This window comes from Octopus sinensis, linkage group LG6 (genome assembly GCF_006345805.1).
Source record: "Octopus sinensis linkage group LG6, ASM634580v1, whole genome shotgun sequence".
Taxonomy (NCBI): Eukaryota; Metazoa; Mollusca; class Cephalopoda; order Octopoda; family Octopodidae; genus Octopus; species Octopus sinensis.
Window position 1 is genome coordinate 27207763 of NC_043002.1, and position 10000 is coordinate 27217762.

The 10000-nt window shown below is 34.3% G+C and overlaps 1 protein-coding gene across 4 annotated transcripts in view; it reads right to left on the minus strand.

The window, feature by feature from the left end:
- Positions 1–10000, minus strand: part of LOC115213189 (sex peptide receptor-like) — a 528532-nt gene that overhangs the window by 74809 nt on the left and 443723 nt on the right. For all 4 annotated transcript variants that reach the window (XM_029782123.2, XM_036503802.1, XM_036503801.1 and 1 more), the window contains one exon: positions 2614–2705. The gene's annotated coding sequence lies outside the window, so the exon portion shown is untranslated. The remainder of the gene's footprint in view (positions 1–2613; positions 2706–10000) is intronic.

The following is a 10000-nucleotide window of genomic DNA, read 5'->3' on the forward strand; positions in this document are numbered from 1 at the left end:
GGAGCAGAAACCGGGCTAAGGATGATTGAGAGAGAAGGACGAACAACAACGAAAAGATGCAATTATGGCAAACGAAAGGGAAATAAATTAATACAGGGGAAAAAGTTATTGAAATGAAAAGATAACAAGATAAAGATGAGGACAGCAAATACGATGATTCCATTTCAATAACTAATAAAAATGGTATAATCAAATTCAAACTAAGGGCAGAAATGTATAAATAAATGATACACACACACACATACAAATACAGAGACATGTACATATGAACAGATACTTATATATTAGGTAGTAGGGCGGGTATATCACTATTATTATTATTATTATTATTATTATTATTATTATTAATATTATTATTATTATTATTATTAGTAGTAGTAGTAGTAGTAGTAGTAGTAATATCAGCAGCAGCAGTTATATAGTTTGTTGATAGTCGGTCAAAGTTCTTACGAACAGCTTTACGCCAAATAAAGAGGCAACTTTAGGAAAGACTTGATAGGAGTGAAACTAAACTTATGTTTTTATTAAGACATGTCTGAAGATTGTCGCATTTGCCTTTCCATATTTGGCATGGAACCGTTATACACACACACAATCACACACAAACATACAAACATATATACATATATATATATAAATACATATACACGTGTGTGTGTGAGTGTGTGTGTGCGGGTATATATATATATATATAATATATATATGTATGAATATATATATATATATGAATATATATATATATATGTATATATATATATATATATATATATATATATATATATATATATATATATATATATACATATATATATATAAAGTTAATCTAAACAAGAAAGCACACAAAAAACACAACAACGCGAGGACGTGGAACAAATATAGTATTATTGGACGCTCAGGAGAGAAGGAAAGAAGGAGGGTTTAACGTTTCGAGCGGAGCTCTTCGTCGGAAACATAGGAGAAGGAAATATCCAGAGAAGGGAAAACAGAGGTAAAAAATTCGCCAACGGTACACACGAGGTCACATTACATATATACATATATAGTGATTTCTATTTCATAATATATTCATTACTATGAACGTGCTTAGCAAATAGTTGTATCGGTTATATAAGCAGTTACATTAATCCCACTATTCGACTGGTGCTTTATTCAAACTCTATCTTGAAAAAGAGAGGAGGCTAAATGTTACATTTTGCCTATTACTCTGTCACTTCTTCGAAGTGGCAAACGAAATTTTGATTGTTAACACAGATTTCAATGTTACATAACAGTATTGTATATTGTAATATAAGCATCAGTAATCGACAAACAATCTTTTTATGGAACTTGGAAAAATGTCTGCGGGTTTTAAGCTTAGTATGTAAGGGGACAAACTAAAAACAAGACATTTTGCCTGTTGAATATAAGGCAATAATCTAACCAGCTTTTATTAGTTTCCACTGTTAACACATGGCAAGAAAATTGGGGGTTGGGTTATGTATTCACTTATATTGAAATTAATAGGTGACTGTTACTTCATATTTTCGAGTCTCTGAACGATGCAAGATAAATAAACCTCTGCAGTATCAGAATTGAGAACCTGAAGGGCCGTAATTAAACAGCACATCACCTTTTTATTTGTTGCTCTACAGTTTCGCCAATCCATCCCTATTTTCAAAGTTATTGTTAGAGTTATATTTCAATTCTGTTGAATAGCTAAACCGAAAAAGCAGAAATAAATGTCTTTCTCATGAATACATTCGTCACGGTTCTTTTATCCTACATTTGAAACACACACACCAAAGAGTCCGTAGCTGTTTACCTACGCTTCTGTTTTCTTTCCCCTTTTAGTATCTTTATTTAATTGATTTTTACTCGATCGTGTCGTTCAAACTTCATTACACATCGTTTGTGTTGTGCTAACTATTTGGCCATCGCATGCTCAAAATACAAACAATTACACATGTATATGTAGAATGTAATATAAATATTGCTCTCTTCTCTCACTCGAACGCACCTCTCTCTCTATGCCAGAATACATACACACACACACACACACACACACACATATATATATACACACACACACACACACACACACACACACACACACACACACATATATATATATATATATATATATATATATATATATAATATGGCTATCAGCATACGCACACATATATAAGTTAGACACTAATATTTCTTTGATAATTTTTACTATGTAACAAATCTTCGGATTGCTGCACTGCATTAAATGAATAAAAGGCTGAATGTATTGATACTCTGCGGAACGTAACTTAAGTAGTGAACTCGCGATTGTCCATGCAGTGAACCATATATTGGTTCGTTGGAAACTTAAAGCAAACACCGCCATTGCTCGCAACTACATGTTATAAATATATTACATTGTAAATCAATTCAAGTTGCGTCAGAACTTATCTACACTTTTCTGGTTTCGTTTACAATATCGAGAAATTATTCTCAATAAAAAGAAAAAAGGAATAAAGAAAGAAAATATAAAATTAATAATAGTTCTGGTTAAATATTAAATTTAGAATAAAATTATTTATCGTTTGTTAATGAAAAAATTTAAAGCTTTTTAACAAATTAAAAGTTTTCGTTCGTGCAAACCTTTATTTGCTTCAAGACTATTTTAATCATCGTATCGAAAATTTCTCTGCTTGAACACAATTGACACAACTTTCCTTCATCTGTAAATGTAGCTGAAATAAAATACAAAGTAAAATATTATTTATCGTATGATTAAACCAAGCCAATATATAACACTATAGAATAGGAATTTGTTAGACACTGAGTATTTGTAATAGTAAAGCCTGTATTTGCAGGGAGTATACATACATGTGTAGTTAACAAAAAAATAATACAAAAATGTTTTCAATATTCGATCTAACTACGAATAAAATTGAAAAGGTCTCTACTTCCAGTGCCTAGGCTCGATCAATGCGTTTTCATTGAAATTTAGTCAACGGAAACTGTGCGGAAGTTTGTCTACTAGACTGCAGGTTCAAATATTCCCGTGGGAAACAATTTGAAACTTTGTGGAATATAATGGCAAACCACCGCTCGTTTGTGAAAAGAAAGTAAACCTGGATTGTCACAGAATAATCGGACTTGATGCTTGCATTCTTAATATTACAATAGGTATTGATTCCTATTGAAATTAAGTATTCTATTGAATAAATGCAAAAGTTACGATGCTAGAGACATTTTCTTACACACATTCTTAACGTATTCCGCCTGCAAATGGAATCAAACAATACGATGAGTAGCGTGTATCTGAAGTATACATGGAATGGTGACAATAAGATTATAAAACGGCAACGGGTGAGCCAAACCGATTCTTATTGGACCACTATTGTTACAATCCCCAGGAATTCATCGCTGTATTAGACGTGTAGGAGTCGCTTAAAATTAAATATTTTAATATGCTCTTCACTTTATGGAAGTATTTTGTTTTTGTTGTGATTTCTCTCGGTTCTAGCGGAATCTTTAACTATAAAATGTGTGTTATATGTAGAAAGGGAGGATGTCTATTGAAATTATAGCATTCTAAAAAGTACAATGTTGTTACATAAATTGCCTTGTTTTACCTCCCAAATACCTTACCGTAAAATATTTACCAGACTGAAATATGTATTAACGTTGCTATTTTCAACTTCAAAACTTTTAAATGTAATGCCTTAGTCCACAGTGTGAAACAACTAAATTTATATACATACATATATATATATATATATAGTCTGTTTATAGTATTGAAATGTCTGCAGCATGCTTCAAAGAAATATTTTTGTAGAAAATAACTATGGTTAATTTATGGTTGTAGTTAAAGAAATGGCTGGAATTCTTTGATCTCTAAGTGTTACAAGAACACGGCATAGATTTAGTAATCGTTTTAGAGTGTAAGCATATAACAAGGCAATAACTTTAAGAAGACTGACTATTCGATCTTATCGGTCAAAAAATTTGACTTACATTTTCTAATGTTTTAAAAAAAGAGAAAAACAGGCTAGGCTTTACTTAGCATGTTCGAAATTAGAACGTTATTAACTGTACCTACATCAAATCGAATGAAACTCGAGACAACATGCAAGCACCTATGCAAATAAAATTCTCTAAAATCAAATTGAGGAATAAAATACTGCTCAACATAGTGGTTGATAAACATAAAATGCTATTGAGACGTGTGGAATACGTTAGTCTATGAGATTACGCTCTCAGCCATGAAGAAAGACTATAACAATTTCAATTTCGACAAACGTCAGTTTGAGTGACTTGCGTTTTACTCCTACCAATTCACGGCTCTGTTAATATAAATACTGGGCAAGACAACTACCAACATCCGATGGTAAGGCTTCAGCTCGGAAGTTCTGGATTTTTGGAGAGTATAGAGTTAAATCTCAGTCACCAGTAGTATGAGATCAACCTTCTCCCGGAGTGGGAGTAATTGTCAAAGACCCCCAGTTTTTGGCGAATAATGCGATATCGTCTTGTGGCTAAGACAGAGAACGAATAAAGAAGAGCCGGTGCCTATGTATGGTCCATACAGGCCCACCAGCGTGTGGACATGTCTTCATCAGACATGAACTAGCCATTTGTTAATGCATGAAATAGGCATTGTTCCCAAATGGTAAGCTCTGGAGAAGACGAGACAAGCAGAGTAAATAAACCGATAGAAGTCAACGGGTACCCAATGCTGTACGTTACTCACGAAAGGCCATGAGCATTCAGGTTCGGCATGCAAAACCAGAGCCTCTGAGATATGTAATCATGGCATATCGAGAGAGTACGAATACCAAATCGGGAGAGAGGGGAGAGAGAGAGAGAGAGAGAGAGAAAGATAGAAAGAAAATAAGAAGGGAATTCTTATTTTCCGTATTATTAAACGTCTTTTTTTTTCATTTCCTTCTTTTACTTCTGTACTACAATGCTTCAAGCGAACTACAACGTTCATAATATTATAATATAATCACGCTCTTGACTATCTTTAGGTAAATTATACAATACAAAGTGTTTTCATCTCGAGCCAACATGGTAATATCAACCTTTTTCCTTCAACAGCTAAATCGTAGAGTAGAACTCCCGCTTAGAAATAGTCTGTATTTAATAGTACTATCCAAGCTACATAATGCCTGAAAACGTCCCATTGACCATGACTGAAATGCTGTTGTTCAGGTCTCTTCTCAATCAGTATTGATTTGAGACTAAACTACAATGATACATGATTCCTTTTTATTGAAAATCATTTCTAATTCGCATAGAATAAAACGGAAATCTAATTCTTAACCGGCTTTAACGCTCGATAATTCTAAAGTATTTTCTGTTAGAGTATTCGTGAAATATTTTCTGTTAGAGTACATTTTAATATGTCATTTATCAATATTTTTATAATTCTATATGTGATTGTATGTATTGTTCTATATTTTTATGCATTTTCTCTAAATAACTTTGTAATTCTATACAGTTCTATGTATCCGATATCTCTATTTCTGTATATATTTTTGTACATTTAAAAAAAAAAATCTATGGCCCTTTTTTAGGTAACCTTGTAATTTTTTTGGTACGCATGCAATTATGCATGCACACGTACAAATACCACGCACACACCGATATTCGTTTATGTCTACATAATTCGAAATATGTTTAGAGACAGTATTGATGATGACGATGGTCGAGATAAGTATGGGAGGAGGATAAAATAGTATCGGTGGTTATAATTACAACTGGAGCGGTGTGATGTGTAATGCTCAGTGATGGTGGTAATAGTGGTGTTGATGATAAAGTTAGTTGTGTGATGGTGGTATTGTAGAGGTTTTACTGGTTGTGGTGGTGAAAGTGACTGTCAAAGTAACCGTCATGATAACGTTGATAGCAGTATATGTGCTTGAAGTGGAAGCAATGACAATGCTGCTCATGATGTTGGTAGTTGTGGTGGTGGTGATAGTGGTAGGATAGTTGTGGTGGTGATTGTGATATGGTGGTAGGGGTTGTGGTGCTGGTGGTCGTCGTCGTCGTAGCGCTGCTCCTGCTGGTCTGGCGGAGGTCTGCGCACTCCGAGTACTTTTCTAGTTTCATATCATGTACCAATTTTTCCATGTTTCTCTTTCATTTGGCATAGATATTTTTAACTTTTGTTGAATTTTTGATCTTTGAGATGTCCAGCTGGTACAGTTTGTGTGAGTTAGTGAACATTTATAATAAATATATTTTTCTTAAGCACCAAAATGTAAATATTACTCATTGTGCCCCGCAGAAAGCGGCTATTCCAGTAATGCGGAATAGCTGTCTTATATAAGTTGGAATTTTCCCTTTATTTATATCATGCGTTGAAAAATAATGAAGGGAAGCCCTTTTAAAACAATAACTATAAAAAGTTCATGTCTTTTAAACACACACGCACACACTTAACGTTATTTTGGAATAGCTACACACTAAATTTATATATTTTTCTTTCTCGTAATATTCTACCATTTCACTGTATTTCACATTATGAAGCATTTGCTACTCGCATTAAAAGAAATCTTACCCACCATTCTTCATTCATTGTATTTTCACAATGAAGTGAAAATCAAACACCGTTAGCGGTTGTATGAAAAAGGAAATTAGAATTTTCAAAATTGTATGAATAAAGCGACTTTTTCAGTCACTTATTTAAACTTTTTCTTAACTCTTCAAGCTCAATTACAACACTAACACTAATTTTAATTTTTGTGTATGAGGGGTCTCCGAAATTTAAAGTGCTCCGGGCCTCCCGTGGCTTAAATACGGTGCTGCTCCCGTGGTTTAAATATGGTGTTTAAATAAGTGGCCGCTACTTATACTGGTGAAAGCAGATTAAGTGTGGTCGATACATAATGGGAGAAAAAGACTAATTCATAATCTTCAGAGAGAAAGAAGTGGGTAGCACGCTCACATACCTACATACGCACATAGAAACGCATTTAAGTATTGAAGCAAATTATCAAATATGCAAACAAGGATAAAGACATCAGCACACATAGAAAGCAGGAAATACCTCAGCCCCTAACAGCTGATGGCTTTTCTCAAAGCGCGAGTGAGGTCCATAATGAAGTATTGCGCCCACGTGGACAGTGGATTTGTTATACAGTATGACACTCTCAATCGGATCCAGCAGAAAGCAATTCGACTCATTGTCAGAAAATTCACAGGCTCGCTCCAGACGGTTCCATAACACTGCTGTCACGTCTGTGAGTTTCTTATCATTGTCCTTGATGAATCTTCTCCCTCTCGTTATCCTCCTATCAAGTGATGACTTGCAAGAGTTAAAATGGAAAATTAAAGATCTCGATTTCACAGATATCAGATGGACTGAAAGGGTCATGGGCATATTCTCACTTCTAGTTGTGGAAAGTAAACCAAAATCGATATAGATGCCGAACAGGCACACACATATGCACACAAGCATATATACATGCACGATAGAGTTGTATATATCAAAAATATATTTTCAGAAAACAGCTATTGAATTTTACTGCAATGCCGTCTATTTGGCAGCCTCGCCTTGAAAACAATGAAATAAAGTAAAAAGGAAAAAAATATATGATGCATCAATATACAGATGTGTCGATGTAGGACTGTGTTTACTGGATGAAAAATATCTAAAGCAATTTATCAGATGGAGAGACACATGGTAGGTTATGGAGGAAAGCATGGTAGGTTATGGAGGAAAGCATATGGAGGAAAGCATACGGATCCAATCAAACCCCGGTTTGACAATTCAACTTACCATGAATTCCACATTCGGCACTCTCATAGTGGTACAATTATTCATTAAAGTGTTTTAGAAACGGCAACACACTGGAAAATTGTCATATCACGTAAATTGTCATATCGCGTAAATGAGCTATTATACTAAGTATTGAGTACTTTAGTCCTTTACAAGTAATATCCGTTTATTGCATAATTGAAACAAATTAGAGGCTTTGACCTAAAATGTTTCAGCAAGACAAAGTATGTTTTAAAAATAGCCATTACCAAGTCTTAAAGAAAAGTCTATCAAAAGTAAACTGCTAGCACAAAATATGAAATATTCGAAACACGTAATGATCAAGGAGATTACTCAGTGTTCAGGTGTACAAGTAAAACTGACACGTAAAGTAGATAAGACATTTTCCGCTTCTAATAACAAATCAAATAGTGTCAGCATGAGTCTAATCGATCAATTTTAAGTTGATCTTCACATCGCACTAACTGAATAATAAACGTATAATGATGTTACTGAAACATTACGTATCAGCCTATCACAAGAATTCGTCGAAACACCTGGAGTTTATGAGGAAATAAGAGACAGAAATGATGGCAACGAGATGAAACAAAATAAAGCACATGATCAGTATAGAAACTACGGTGTAACTATTTCAACAATAGAAATACATTCAATTTGTTTAAAGAAAATAAATAAAGTGGGACACGAAATCAAAGGTAAATAAGTTGAAAGCACAGGTATTCTATATAATGCAAAGTCTTCCAATCCATGCAGTATGAAGAATGGGTTTGTATACTGGTGATCAGCCACACCAAAAAGATATGATCAATAATAGAAAGACTCTTCAGAGTGGCGACTACCATGTTAGTATGCTATCACCCTCCTTGAGAATGTAAGTAGAAAATACTATGACAATCTGCCTTCCTAATATCATAAGGATTTTAGAACACAGTAACAGTAATTGTATAAGAGATCACGACCAAGAACTGCACGTATCTCACCGTATGTTTGTATCAATAAATATAAAGGTGAATAAAAAAGTAAAATTATAAAGGAAGATCATAAAGCCGTGATCCAAGAGATGACAGAAGAAAAATAACAAATTTGGGTTAGCTTTTATGGAAGGGAAAAGGAAAATCACCAGCCTGTATGGTAAAAAGTCAAGATAGAGATAAGGGAAAACATGAGAAGAAATCTGAAAGTAGCAGCGAGTGTGGTGGGTTTTGATAACCGCCATTCTAGGTTCATGACAGCGATGGAGTCCATATACGCCTTAAATTAAGAAAGAACATTAAACTTTCATTAGTTTTAATGCCCTCCCTAAATTCTACTGCTGAACTGTCTTACGGAGCAATATTATGCAGAGTATGATTGATGATTAAACATTTACTGCAATATTTTAGTACGGGGAGTGTGAACATTTACAAGCTCAGCCGAACAAAAGATATTCTGGTTCAAGGTGAGCAAATATGGAATACCACATGTAAGACAAAACTAAGAAGTGAATATCGTTGACATGGACAATGAATGAGAACAGTGTGAATTTTAAAATAGGGCTAAATTCAACATTCCCATGACGTTACCAATTTCACCAAATGTTGGGAGAGCACAACGACCGAAAGGTTATTACAATAACAGCACATAAAACTGACGCTACATCACCTGTTCATCATGAGGAGGGAATTTAATACTGATAACCCATTTACCGGGTCTTCACAAGTAGTGGGGGTGGTGGAAGTAGGGTATCATGAGACACGAAATTTGGATCGAATGATTTCAAAAGAGAGGACTCCGAAAAAGGTAAACAAGTACCTTGTGGATGTGTTAAATAGAGCTACGAATTAAGTCTGTCTCTCGTTTAGCTATGGTATATTTTAAATTAAGAACGCGGAAAATTGCAAATTGCTTGATCCGATGATTTTACAGTTATATCAATCTACCTTACTAGAATGGCACTCTCTTATCAAATCCAGAAGGCCTAAGGACAAAAAGTAAAATTGATATCTGCGGATGAATTTGCACTTGAAGCGCTAATAGAGGAAACAAATACTGCAACGAATGTCATTGTAACCAAACGGCCAAGCTGACTTCAAATAAATATTTCCATTATAATTTATTAAAATTCCGATTCTGTAGAAGTAACAGTGATGATAGCAATAAAAAAAACTAAGAACAAAACGCCCTTCTCTTGCTCTGTCTCTGCCTGTCTGTCTGTCTCTCGCTCTCTTTCTCTCTCTCTCCCTCACAAACACACACAAGCACACACACGCATGT